This window comes from Athene noctua, chromosome 1, assembly GCF_965140245.1.
Source record: "Athene noctua chromosome 1, bAthNoc1.hap1.1, whole genome shotgun sequence".
Lineage (NCBI taxonomy): Eukaryota > Metazoa > Chordata > Aves > Strigiformes > Strigidae > Athene > Athene noctua.
The window spans coordinates 218410321-218425522 of NC_134037.1; the positions used below are offsets into that span (position 1 = coordinate 218410321).

General features: G+C 39.6%; 1 protein-coding gene across 1 annotated transcript in view; it reads right to left on the reverse strand.

Annotated features, from left to right (window-relative positions):
* SLAIN1 (SLAIN motif family member 1) overlaps positions 1-15202 on the reverse strand; it is a 53133-nt gene that overhangs the window by 21424 nt on the left and 16507 nt on the right. The window lies entirely within an intron of this gene.

Here is a 15202-nt window from a genome sequence, read left to right on the forward strand (position 1 = left end):
TGGTTTGCCTGTTTTTTAACATGCATTTAAAAGGTAAAATAAATAATATCCACATGCTTTTCAGCAAATAACTAAATATTAAAGATAAAATTGTTTTAAGTAGAAGGAAAAAGCAAAACTTAAAAAAAGTAAATTTCAGTCAACCCATTCAGGTACAAGAAAAGTTTGTACAGATGAAAACCAAATGATAGTATCACATATTTATTTGTGATAGAATTTATTTTGTACTGACAGATGTTATGTACAGTGACACAAGAGAGCTAGGAACATGCCTATACCTAGCTTAAAAATCAATGGCATAACCTTGGTGTTTAGCAGGTGTACTCTTGAAAGGTCAGATTCTGCAAACCAGTTTTCAAAACTAGAAGGGTCAAAAGCCCTCAAAAAGCTATTCTCCATCCCACGGCTAGTTAATACCCCAAATCTGCCGTGTTCTTTGGACCTGTTGATACAGTCATTTTAAACTCACAGATATTCCAGTAATATTAAGGCCCTCTGTATTTTAAAACCTCACTGTCACAAAAGTGATTTAGCAGGACATACAAACTTATTCCTTCTTGCCAACATCAACACTGTGGCCATGGGAACAGCAGGGAAGCCTACTCGTCATTGGTCTGTCAATCACATCCTTGCAACCTTTTGGAGTAATCGGTTCATCACCAGTCCAAAAGATGCTATTTCCCCCTACTCCTTTTTGCTTTGACCCACATTCAGCAGTACTCCTGGGTTTGTAGGGAAATAAGCAGCCTTTTCTGCTCTTCCCACTAGTGCTACTGAGCTTGGAGCGAAGGCAACCGCCTGGTTCCACCACCTGCACAAAGCAGTCAGCTGGGGAAGGTGGGTACCCGCAAGGCTCAGTCTCTGTGGAAAGGAGCTAAACTACACATAAAATATAAAAATGCAAATCATGATCTTTGCTTGTCTCCTCATAAAGAGTTATTGCAATACCCTCATTTTTGTTGATTCTAGTTCCTTCAAGCTTACAGAAACCTAAAGGTCTGAGTTTTTAACTAAGAGCAGCACCAGCACCACTTCTATGAAATGTCTCTATGCCAAGCAACACAACACAGACTTCCCAGCAGGGCTATTTGTCCTTAATGTTCACTAAGGTGATCAGTTCAGAAGTCAAGCACGCAAGTGTTTCAGGACAAAAAGGAGATCAAACACAGATGGACACAACTCTATAAACTAGTAATTAACAGAAATTGCTGGAGATGAGATTAACTGCAAATTGATTTGAGGCATTAATTGAAAGAAATGCATGCGATAGAGTAGATCTTGATATCGTATCCACAGGTAACGTTTGTAATTTCCACTAGAAACCATCAGTAAGGAGCAAAGGATGGCAGTTCCTTGCAATTTTATTTTTCTGCCTAACACAAGATCCTGTTTTGTAGCAGCCTGATCATCTGCCAGGCCAATTAGCTGCCAGCATGCTCTCACCCCCAGATGTGGTCAACTGTACACCACAAATAAACATCATTCATTACCCTCTACAATAACCACTGTGAGCTGGCCAACTAAGCACAAAGCAATAGTTATCGCGACTGTGAAAGCAAGAACCCACATGAAGAATATAATTAGTATTTATGGCAAACTAGATTTCAAACTCCTCCTTCAAATAGTATGTGTTCTTGAGGAAAGATGGACGAAGAAGCCAAGAAACTCTCCACTAATCTCCCAATATACTAAATCTCTAAATAAACCAATGTAAAATATTCCCAATTCTAACTTTTGCTACCGTGCCTAAAACAAAACTTTGTAGTGCTTAAATGTCAAAGGATTGACACTTCTTAGGCATATGATTAACTCCATTGTTTAGGATCAAATATAGAAAACTGTTTTTCTTAGGTTTCAAATGGAAATATCAAAGTACATATTGAGCACTTCTACAGTATTAAAAAAGACAGCAAAATTAGACTTATTGAAGTCTTGTGCTAATGCTAAAAAACATAAAAAGGTATGTAGGAAGCAAGTGCTACAATCTAGGCAAATATGCAAATTAAGTAAAAACTGCAACAGATAAGACATTTTAGGATAGTTATTTCACTCCAAACCAATTCTGAGGCTGCCCTGGTTAGCATCATAAAACACCACTATGGTATGCATGGATGAGACAATGTTGTTAAGATCTTTATTTTAAAAGCCCATCTGTTAAGCTCCGAATTTTACAATATTTGTGGCTTCTTCTTAAATCCCTAACTCCAGTTGCCCATAGACAAAATAAGAAACTCAGGTACCCTTTAAAAACAAAGGAAGTTTCTAACCTTTGCAGTTGAATAGAAACATGAAAAACCCTCCTCTGCCTACCTTATACTGAAGATGCACTGAAGGAAGAAAAAGTATCAGCCCTAGAAAGGAAAGTAGGGGCATCTAAAGAACCATCAAAAGAAAATAGCCAAAAAATCAATTTTATTTACTGACAGCAAAGAGTTAAATGAATTAACAATTTGACATCTTGAAGCATGAAAATGTTGGCACAACTATTGCGTAATACAATAAGCACAAATTGTCCCAGCCAAAGTCTAGCTTGGGAGTGCCCAACTTTTTGGGTATTATTTCCTTGGTTTTGATCAATTCTTAGTAACCAGACTGCTGATGATGTACTGCATTACACAATATTTTATAAAGGACTTGTCAAAATGACTACATAAGCAATCAAACAAAACCTTTCCTTTAAAAAGTAAAATCAGCAACAAGTGAGACTGTTCATAATTTTAAAATATTTACTAATACAGCTGAAGGTTTAAAAATTAAGACTTTGTTTTTATAACTTTCTTAGAGATATCAAAATGCTAAAATAGATGCAAATAGTAACTCACACAGAAAAATATGAGCAGCTACATAAACACAGATATTCACCATACTGACTCCTGTGAATAATCATTTGATAAAAAATGGTGGAAAATTTCACATGAAAGCCTGAACATGTGAACATCTACAGAGCTGTGTGGCTCAAAAGGAACAAAGCACCCTGAAAAAACACGGCATGTTGTACTATATCCAAAGCAATTTCTTTACTGAAAGCAATTTCTCATTTAAGCTACATAGGGTACACAATTTCTAAACATATGTAGAAGCTTGTTTTTGAAAGTGAAGATTAAATTTGCTATTCAAATTAATAGGAATGGTCATAAGCTGGGAAATGAGGTAAAAAATCAGCATAAATTCTTAGTATGTTGTTTTAAATTGGTGGGGTTACACTGATGTAAAAGGGACAGATCAAATACAGGTCCTCTACTTGATGAATTAGATATACCTAGGACATTATATTAGCTGAGGATATCAGGGTTTCCAAGAAACAGAAGTATGTGCACCTTCTATTCTAACTCCATGATGAAACTCAGTGAACTCAGTTTGCCAGAACAGGAACTTCCACTCTACACAACACAAATAAAAAATATTTCTTTGCTATAAAGATAGAAAACAATAGAGTCATAAATAATTGTGTTGTAGCACTGACTAAACATACTAATTTATAGGAGGCATTATCTAGCTTGCTTATCCATTCAATTACCTTAAATTTTATATAGGCCTTCAGGCCAGAGGCAAAAATGCTTTCTAAGCTCAAGCTAAAAATAATTTAATTGCATATATGCAGACATTTGAATATGGGTACTAATTACAAAGCTTGAACAAAACCCCTCTTTTGAGCCAATATTGGAGGAATATTTACAACACTGTCAATCAATCCAGCACTTTCCTGACAACATACTTTCTTTAGAGCAGGAAACTCAAACCACTTCCCTGGTGCATTCTGCATACATGCAGTTGTACAGCATTCATGCTTAAAAGCAGAATACCTGTCTCAGTAGTGAAATGCACAGTCCTGCATGGGAAACAGAAGTATTTCATTAATCACTGGAGAAATTGAAGAGTGCAAGAAGGGAGTTCAAAACTCTCTCCTTTACCACAGATAAGAATGTCTAAACCAGCCAAGAGGTATCACCTCAGTGAGGCATATCTAATATCTTACTCCCAAAGCTAAGTATTCAACCTTCACTTTTGGTCCCTGTAAAACAGTGATTCATAACCTGAAAACTACTCCTGCAGTCAGATGTACATCTGGGAACAGGTACGTGTCTAATGTGCTTGAAAAGACAGCCAGCTGAAGAGGACATGAAGGCAGCTCCTACTACTCACTGAATAGTGCTGTTGTTGGGACACTTGCTCAAGAAGCAGGAAGTGTGGGCTCATACTACTCACCAGCCTGAAGAGATTTACTGAGGTCCCTGGAAAACTCAGAGCTCCTGTAAGAACTTGAAGCAGTCTGAGGATAGAGAGGTGCTAAATACTCAACTGCAGTCAACATTGTGGTGTCCCCACCCAGGAACAGATCTTCAGGTAGGTAAGTTCTCAAAGCAAGGACTAAGTAGATACTGTCTTTCAAGTACCTCAGTAGCTCCCAAACACTAGGATCTTAGAAGTATGTACAATCCTTAAGTCTACCTCATGGGGTGAGATTTTCAGCTTCTGTGCTCAAAAAAGAAGGACTAACATCTTCCAGGGTTTATTTGAACCCAGTGCTTCAAACTTTCCTTTGAAATTACAAGTCCTAATAACTTATATTTTCAGAAAAATGCATGTTTATTAGTTACAAGATTACAAGTTCCAGGCCCAAAACAGCATGAGTAAGAGTTGAGTTTTACCTGTAAAACCAGAAGTTAGTCTGGGGCGTGTACACATTCATATCTTGTTGAATGTTACTGTACAGCAAACTTCTTGACTTTTCAAGCAGCACACTCCTAGTTCCAGACTCTCAGAGACATCAACCGTGGTCATCTCAACAGATTTTTCCAGCACATATGATTTCCTAACCACAGCTGTAGCTTCCTCAGCCATCCCACTAGTGGCAGAAATTTTGCCATCAGCTCTGAACCACACTTCATATGCTTAATGCACTTTTTCAGTCACACTGAATCTGTCATTGCCCAAACTATGAACCTGCACTGTCACACACAGCTCATAAAATGCTCTAGCGGCTTGTCTGCTGTTTCTGCCCCTTGATTTCTTGGTCAAGACAGGCAGAGCACCCTCTCTTTCCAATCTGCAATGATAATGGAGAAAAATCCCTAAGTGCGGATTGTACAGAGGGACTCCTTTCAAGAGTCAGTAAATAGGGGTCTCCAAAATACAATTTAGTGTACATACACACCCTTGAACCTCCATAATTAGACTATAACAACTGAACAAATATATGCTAATGTTTTTCTTTGGTTTTCTACATTAAATCCCATGACTTCAAGCTCTTAACATAGGTCAGCTAGTAAGAAACTACATAGCAATGAAATGGCTTCATTTGGTTCTTTTGCAAGAATGGAATTTCTCTACAGAATTCTGTTTTCACAATGGTTTTAAGAGTCAATATACAGAATTGCCATGTAAAGTAAAATATTAGTCAGCTCATGCTGCTTTAAAATAATAAAAAGCAACCAAGCTCGGCTTCAAATGTCTAATGAAAACAACTGTTGTTATAGTTTGGACTGTATTGGATTTGCATGGCAGGGTTTTGGCAGCAGGGAAGCTGCAAGGGTAGCTTCTGTAAGAAACTGCTAGAAGCTTTCCCCGTGTCCAACAGAGCCAATGCCAGCTGGCTCCAAGACAGACATGTTGCTGGCCAAGGCTGAGTCTGTCAATGATGATGGTAGCACCTCTGGGATCACATATTTAAGAAGGGGGGAAAAAAAACAACCCTGCTGCAGTCAGAAAAGAGGAGTGAAAATATTTGAAAGCAACAACCCTGCGGACACCAAGGTCAGTGAAGAAGGAGGGGCAGGAGGTGCTCCAGGCACGGGAGCAGAGATTCCCCTGCAGCCCGCGGTGCAGCCCATGGTGAGGCAGCTGTGCCCCTGCAGCCATGGAGGGTAACGGGGGAGCAGATCTCCACCTGCAGCCCGGGGAGGAGCCCACACCAGAGCAGGTGGATGCCCGAAGGAGGCTGTGACCCTCTGGGAAGCCCACACTGGAGCAGGCTCCTGGCAGGCCCTGTGGAGAGAGGAGCCCACGCTGGAGCAGGTTTGCTGGCAGGACTTGTGACCCCACGGGGGACCCGTGCTGCAGCAGCTCATGAAGAACTGTATCCCATGGGAAGGACTGTCACTGGAGAAGTTCATGGAGGATTGTCTCCCATGGGAGGGACCCCACACTGGAGCAGGGGAAGAGTGCGAGGAGTCCTCCCCAAGAAGGAAGGATCAGAAGAGACAAAGTGTGATTAACTGACCACAACCCCCATTCCCTGTCCCCCTGAGCTGCTGGGGGGCGGAGGTAGAGAAGATCGGGAGTAAAGCTAAACCCAGGAAGAAGGGAGGGTGGAGGGAAAGTCTTTGAAGATTTGGTTTTATTTCTCATTATCCATTATCTATTATCTATTATTTTGACTGGCAATAAATTAATTTTCCCCAAATTGCGTCTGGTTTGCCTGTGATGGTAACTAGTAAGTGATCTCTCCCTGCCCTTATCTTGACCCATGAGCCTTCTGTTATATTTTCTCCCATGTTCAGTTGAGGAGGAGGAGTGATTTGGTGGGCTCCTCGTGTCCAGCCAGGGTCAACCCATCACACAGATACACAGTGATAGATCAGGAGGACCTGAGAAAATTAACAAAGATAGCCCACTAAACAGTGTTAGTTTAAGAGTATGTGACAACTTCAGTTTTAAGAGTATGTGAGAACTGGGAGTAACTGAAAAAGTGTTTCCCAATCCATTCACATAAAGCACATCCTTTGTGAAAAATGATTGATATAAAAGGATCGAATATTGGCGTAGAATGAGAACGCAGTTCAGTTGGAATATTGGAATTGTATACCACTATTTCATATACAGAGCTGCAACAATTCATATACCTCAAGAGCTGACCTAGCAAAAACAGCACAGACCTCTTTTAGTGGTGCAGTCAGAAAGCCTACCTAAATTGTAGTAGTTTCTAGGACTTTCAGCTAGTACAGCAAAGCAATGCAATCAGCAGTGGTGTCTGACATACTGCAATTGGTGACAAAAATGTAGAACTAAGTAAGATTCAGGAATGACACACTTTGACATATTCCAGTTGTGCCAATGATTACTTATTGGTGTAGGCAGGGAAGATTTACATATTTTTCAAGACAGATCCACAACTACTGTATTTCAATGTAATTCAGTAAAAGGCTGACCTGAAAATTGTCTTCAAACACATTACATACTGGAAAAACAACCACACTGCCTTCAAGCTGCAATGTATTGAAGGGCAGAGAGGCTCTAACCACTATTCTCTGACCCAACCTCGTCATAAAAATTATTTTATGACATCAAAGTATTCAAAAGACTAGAAAGGAAATGGAATTGAGGGGTATGAACAACATCCTACAAAACTACAAGAAAGGGTACTGTGCCTTAGCTTGTGATTTGGAAGGTTGGGTTTTCTGTTCTTGGTTGTTTGTTGTTTTTTGGTTTTTTGTTTTTTTTTTTTAACTTGCTTTGGTTTTTTTTTAAGGAAAACTTTTTACTGAACAAGCTATACAAACAAACACAGAGGTTTTGTGAAAAATGTAATTGTCTCAGCATTCATTTTTCCTTCTGTGTGCACAACTCTTCCTTGCATGCACAGTACCAAAAGCACATTTCCTGAGCAGAGGCAGTAGTAAAACCTGGCTTCCCAGCTTCCCTTTCTTAAGAAATTGACCAAATACTATGCTGAAGCATTAAGCCCTAGGCATGACCTAGGGTCCAAATGTCTCTTCCCTCCCCAGCTCCCACACTCAGCAAGTTTATTTTATATAAACTGCCAGTCTGATGCATTTTCAATCTGTTTGGTGGATTCTTAACCAGAATCAATAAGCATACAAACTCTCACATTTCAGCTAGTTTGAATTAAGAGATACCTTTCTGAGCAGAAGACTCATTCTCATGTATTACTACATATGGTAACCTGGAATAAAATATATAGCCCCAGATTCTTCTGCCAAACTATTAGCATTTCATTCATTAAGGAGAGTGTTTACTCCACTTAATTTTAGGAACCTAAATAAGGAACTAGGAGCCTTCCAAAACAAGGAATTCTTACCAAAGGGAATTGTGAATGCAAAAATTTACATGGGAAAACTACACAAATTCACAGAAGAGGAATCCACCCAAGGTTAATAAATCACATCTAAATCAAAGTTCACAACTGGTTCAGTCTCTGAACTGGAAATAAAGCTTGGAGGGTGTCAAGCTGGCATGTATGCTATTTTCTCATATTCTCACTCTCTTCCAGTATCTATTTACAGCACTTTAAGATGCTCAGTCCTGCGTCACAGACACAATGAAGATGCTCTTATGTACAGACGTTGATCCCTGACCTACTCACCACAGGACACAATATATTCCAAGAGAAAGGACGGGGCATGATTCACCTCACCTCCACTTGAAAAGGACATGAGCTGTGCCTATTTGTCTGCACTGCCTACAAAGGCAGCCCAGTGTGATTGGCTCCAGTACAGATCTCTGCATATATTCAAATAAAACTCACTCTGACAGCACTCATTACAGAGAACAATAAAAAGAGCTTAAAAACAGATTTCAGAGACTGCATTCAGTTTTCCCTTTTTCTAAGCAACTGAAAAAGACAACTCTTCTGAAGCACTGGAGCACTGAAATGCTTGCATCCATCCTACTGAAACAGCTGTAGATATCCAATAAAAATTGTTGAACATCTTTCTCAGCAGCAGTTCCAGTTGAAAGGGAACCCTTGCTAACTTCATCCAGGCTAGTGCTTTATCCCAGACCTCCCCATGCCATCCTCTTGGTTGTACTGGTACACTGTACCAGCAAGTACAACCATCCTGGCAAGACTTCATGTGAAATCAGATCAATTATCCAATCTGTATTAAAAAGACCTTTTTGTAATTTATTTTTTTAAGCAAGGAAGAGTTTCTCAATCCCCTTTACCAGGAAGATGGATCCCAGCTGTACCTGATCATTTAAGGGAGAGGTGGAGAAGCAGAAAACAGCAGCAGGAAGGTGAGGCTGCTGAAGCCAACATTGCCTCCAAAAGAAATGTTTATCATAGAACTCCATGATGCATGTAAAGGCAGGTGAGATGAACTCTGTGTCTGACACTGTTTGCTTACATATACAGTGCAGAACAGAACAACAGCACTTTCATCCTATTTTAACAATTAGCAATAAAAAAGGGAACTAAACGGTAACCACCTTACAATGTCACTCAAAGGGTAAAGATCGATCACCATGGTGTGCAGAGAATGCACAGAAGTCCACAGAAATATCTTTCTCCAATTCTTGCTGTGCTAGGTGGATAGACCTCCTGCCTCTGCCAGTTCTGGCTGTAAATTATCAGGTCTCTCGTTAGGCTCATCCAGCATGTCTTAACTGAAATGGGCAAGGAAGCCATCATCTAATCATCTCAGATAGTAGATCTGAAGGGGCAGCAATTCCTGTAGGCACAAATGAAGTCAAAACAGGACATATGTCCCTGCCAAAGAGAAAGCAAGCTACATGCCCATGTGAAGGGATGAGAGGAAAACTCAACCACAGCAGTCTAAGATCATCTTATTCTAAATGCAGTGGATCCACAAGAGACTTTTAGGTTTGTTTATACCATACAGCAGAGCAAATTGTCCAAGAGCCCTGAAGAAGCTCTGAGGTGGCCAGTGCATCTACCTAGAGAAAGGTAGGACTGTGGCAAGAAATTAACGTCTCTTCCACAATCAGCATACCCTCACCAGCAGCTAGCTGCACACAGCCTGGTGGGTATAACTAATCTGGTCTTAAGTAGTAGAAATAACCTTGCAGAAAGCTCCACACCATACTAATTTAGGAGTGATGGCAGTCCACTGCATGGCAAAGTGTTAGATTTAAGCAGAGCTGTGTCTGAATTCATGACACATAGACCACTTTAATATTGTTTGAGCATCATGATCAGCATGAATCACATTTTACTCACTGCCCATTAATCCAAAGGGAAAACATTCTGGTTGGCACAATTTGTGAAATAATTTCATTTTCCTTTATAGAACACAGGCCTATCATTGATTACAGACACTCTAACACTGCAGCTGAGAGAGACATTCATATAATCTAACTTTATCATAAGCAAAATCTGAACTCCCATGCTCATTGCATAAGCATTGTAAAACTCATCCCAATCTTGTATTTTCCTTCTTGAATTCATTACCTTTGGTAACTGTTTTGTCTGTATTTCAGTGACAGTGTGATACAGCAAAATCCCGCAGGGTACTGTGGGTAGCACATTTTGCAATCACTCAGCACTGTTTTAAATGCTCCACTTGCCACAATACTCCACAAATACTAAAACCAACCAAATTTTGAATGGAAAACCATATTTTTGTGTATTTTTCTTTAAATGCTGGCTCTCAAGTCTGAAGCCTCTCCTCGGTGTGAGAAACTGTGTGCCTGGGTCTCAGGACATCTCTTGACTGCCTACTGCTTTGCAGAGCCCTGATAACCTTGGTCTGCCATATAATTCATACCTTTTCAATCCCATGGACATTTTCTCTGCAGACCAGTACGACATATGCCCCCTAGGTCTGAAGGCATGTCTGTAGATAAGCAGCAGCAAAGATTACGCAGCTGTAGGAGCCACCTCCATAATTCAACACTTGCAGCATCCTCAGAGATGCCTGCCCAGGATGCAGCTCTGGCACAGTAAAGTGTTGGTGACCAGCAGTTTGATAGCTGCCATGCTAGGTTATTAACAGGACAGTTCTGTGAAGCATCGCATTATCAAAAATAGGAGGACCTAAATCTGATTTCTCTGACTCAAAACTGCCATACTGTCATTATCTCTCGGAGAGGTGCCTTTAACTGTAATGGGATCAACAACATAGGCTCATGGAGGAGGAAGGAGGTGCAGTCTTGACAACCCCACCCAAAATTAGGTTGTTAGCAGGGTTTGTATTTTACAGTTGTCCCTGTGCAAAGGTTATATACAGCTATATGCTGACCAGAATACACACAGTTAATATTTCCTATTTCTGTATAAAATGTGTCATTATGTCACCAGTTTCAGATCTGCTGTAAACAAAGAGAGTTTAAAGTCTAAAGACATGCCCATAATCTAATCAAGATATTCCCAAAAAAATGCAAATTAAACTGCCTTAATGAGGAGAGGAGGCAGAATTTCCTCACACCCCAGAAGCAGCACTTGTTGTCACAGTACCAAACCACAAGGATGGGCTGTTCTACTTTGAGATGGAGAGTAGTTACCAGAATTGATATTTTGAGAGACTCTGCAAATCACTTTACAGAAAGAATCTGAGGAGCTGTAGTTTTACAACCCTTCCTGGGTATGTCCCCTGGGGCATGCTATGCCCTCTTAACTCACCACTCTCACTAGCCAAGAATCTGGATCAATGAAGAGAAAAACCTAGTATCATATATAAGCTTAATAATGCATGTTGGGGCAGAGGGGTTGCTTGTAATATAGACCCATGATCATAAATCTGTGCACTTAAGTAAGCATCCTAAAAAGTATCTGGTGGTAAAGCTGACTTAGCGAAATCTGGCCTGCCACTTCTTTGGACACAGTTATCTATTATTCAAGAGCAGGCTTTCAATCTACTAATCCATCTGGTACACCATACTGGATATGTGACTCTTGTTACAGGTCCTCCTCTTCCCCAGCCACACAGCTCTGTCCCTTGGGACTACCCTTACATGTGGAGTTTGCTTCAGCATCCAAGGGGAAGGAGAAGCAGCTTCATGTCCCCTATTCACAGCAGGGCTTCATCCAACATTGTACAAGTCACATAGGTGCAGTGAAAATCTTTTTCAGCTGCAGTAAAATCTGGTGAAGGTAAATTCATTTTTGGGCTCTGTTACATTACTTCTTGAACTAGTACCTATGACAATGATGCTTTTCTTGGGCATCTCTCTCGCAGCTCAAAGATATTTGTTTCCCCAAACCACTCTACACACACCCACTTGATTCTTTGAATTACTTAATGAAGACCAAGTAAGTCTGTTGGTACAGGGGTATTTTGCCAATATAGTGCAGTAGGACCTGTAAATGGCATCACTGAAGAAAGTTATTCTTTCCAAAACAGTCTACAAGCATTGCCACGAACTAAAGAATCTGTATCAATACAAGGAAAACTTTCCAAACAGACATGTATATACCAGGGATGTCTGTCAAAGCAGGTCATGGATTCACATGTTTTCACATTCTTAATGAACAAAACTATACTGCATTCACATCTCCAGAACAGACCTGACCTTCCCAACACTTGTGCAACACACCATGTGTAGCTCTGTAATGTGCATCAGAAGAACCCCGTGGCACCTAGGCAAGCATTGCAAAGTCCTCCTCAAGCAAAATCTCTGACTATGAGGAATCAACCTCCAGAGTTTTAAACAGTTTGTATTCATTGATGCCAGTCAAATCAAGAGCATAAATTTATTGTACTTTCAGTCATGTGGGAACTAATAAATACTGAATCTCAGCTTATAATTTTTTAACCTCAAATATAAAGTGGCAGACTCCTCTCAAAGTTCTGACACTTATCCCCGAAAGTATACAATGAGTAGGTGAAATACCTTAAGGAACTAACATAAGGACAATGCACAAACCACGGGAAAATTAGACTTACAGGGATTTCAATAGGTTTTGGATCAACACAGTGAAGAATCAACTCTTAGGTTCTACTATTCTATTCTATTTTGATAAGTATTTTAAAATATATTTCATATAAATATTTACATACTGTATATAACATATATATTAAATAAAATATAATTTTATATTTTACATATTTCATATATATTTTGATTCTATTCTATTTTGATAACACAGCAAGGAGGAGTGAGAGGTCTTTTGTATGTCTGTATATGACATGTATACAAGCGTACCCTTCAAGGCCACTAAAAACAGAAGAAGCTTTTATCTTGTCAGCAACCTGCTTTCTACATAGCAAAAAAGTAAGGTCTCCTGTATTTTCTTAACTCCAGTGTGAGAAGGGGTCCTATTTTCAAACTAGTTAACCTAATAGGCTTTTTTGTGCAGAAATAAATCTCCCTAATCTCCTGCAACTGTACATTAGACATCTCCAGTTTAATCAGCCAAAAGCAGTTTTAAAACCCCAATGATAGCAGTGCATACACTCTTTCGGAAATGCTGTTTTCATCACTTAGAGAACAGCAGCTGCTTTGTGATCTCTTGGGTCTTTGTGTCTTTGTACTGGTAGGTCTAAGATCGTCAGTGCCATCGTATTTATCTTCCTGTGCATTCAGTAGAGGAGCTGAGTCATTAGAATCACAGCATTCCCACAGATCTGTGCAGGACAGGCTCCCTTTCTGCAGCTTCGGTCTCAGGAGTTGAATAAAAGATGGGAGGAGACCATAGTAAAAGCATCATTCCAGAAAAAAAAATAAAATCACATTGACTAAAACTCTTCACAAATATTTATTAGTTAGGGCAAACATTCAACCACAACGTAACCAAATTTATTTTTTAAAAAAGAAACAAACCATGTTGAAAGGATGATTTTAGAGAATAAACCAAATTTTTTTAATATAGATTTCAAGAAGGGCTCAGCTGCCAGCTACAAAATTGAGGAAGATGGAAGGTTGCCTTCTCCCTTTCACTCTGTAAGTCTATGCTTAGGGGATTCCTCTACAGTGAGGAGCAAAGCTACTACTTATCCCTTCTCTGCTTGATTCAAAGAACGAGTATTAGCTCAAGTCTCCTTGCAGATCAGACCTGAGCTACTACAGTAGGTGCTCTCATGCTCTCCTTCTGTAGACATCCTATTCCTTTAGTCTATTCATTAGACTGGAGCAAAACAAAAAAACCCAAACTATTACCTAGTGGTTAGTGCACTACTTCAGAGAAAGTAGCTAGGGTGTTGCTCCAGTTAATAAAGAGAACTTCATTTCTACATGCCACACAGGATGTATGACAGTTCTCCTAAGTGGACATGTGTTATACTGCTAACCAGATCAAAGATGTAATTTTTTGCTCAGGAGAATGGTGGCTGGAAGAAAAATACAGCTAATTACATTTCCTAAATTTAAAATTTCTGGTAGCATACATAATTCTTTTTTCTTTTGTACCTTACCATCTCCAAGGAAGGTAAACATAAAGGGTAAGGGATCCATTCTGTAAACAACAGACTCAGAGAAGGACAATTTCCCATGCTTCTCCTAACAGTATAGAATCATAACTACATACATGGTGAAATTCAAATATACGTGTCTGTTGGGATATAAGCCTCTTGATAATTTATCATAATGCAAGAAAGATAAAATAATTCAAACATTAACCCTAAACTGTGTTTTTTCTTACCTTACTGGTTAGTCCTGAATTTCCTCTGCATCCAAGAAACACCCATAAACACATTATAGTTCCCCCTATGACTGTATCTACTTGCCATCTTTATTCACACGTTAAACCTCTGGCAGGAGGGTTTTGCAAGAGAGCCTGTCTATAGTTTCTGGTTCTGACACCCTGTTGCAAGACGTCAGACTGCTTTTTCTTTGTGTAAGTATACCTGCTGCCTATATTGAATCAAGACTGGAAAAGCTAAAAGTTAGGCTCAAATCAAGGTCAAAAGCAGTAGTTACCCTCCAGGACCCCTGTGGCTTTTGGATAAATATAGCAGGTGGCACAGTTACATGCTTATTATGAGAAGTGTTAACACTATTACCCAAAGAGGAAAAAAGATACAAACCCCTTCAAAAATAAAAGATACTGTAAAACAGGTTTTTCATACTTCTAAAACACCAAACAGGGAAAAAATGATGACATTTTAGGATTAAGAAAAGTTCTCATAGAGGTATACATGACTGACAAATGTAATAAAGTATTCAGAATACTTATCCTTGCGTAGAATTAAGGTTCAACACCAACATAGAGTCAAATTAAGAAGTACTAACCAAACAGTTACTCCTAGGAAAATGAGTAAAATGACATACAGATGCTCGATATAGATACCATTACCATTATCATTACTGTCACAGGGGTCAGGGCTTCTGCGATGACAATTTTTAGCCTAAGCAGACTAGTCTCTTCAGACTCCCTAGAGAAAGACTGATTTCTCCTGGCACTAACTCAGAGCATATTCCTGAATTTAAGCTCTCGTGGGGTGATTTCAGACATCTCAAGAGAGACTCCCTAAGTAAACTTCACCTTGCGAGCACCTCCCAGAGGTATTTAACACTGCAGCAAGAATTGTACAAGCATTTAACAAAAAGGCAATCCTTGCTCCTT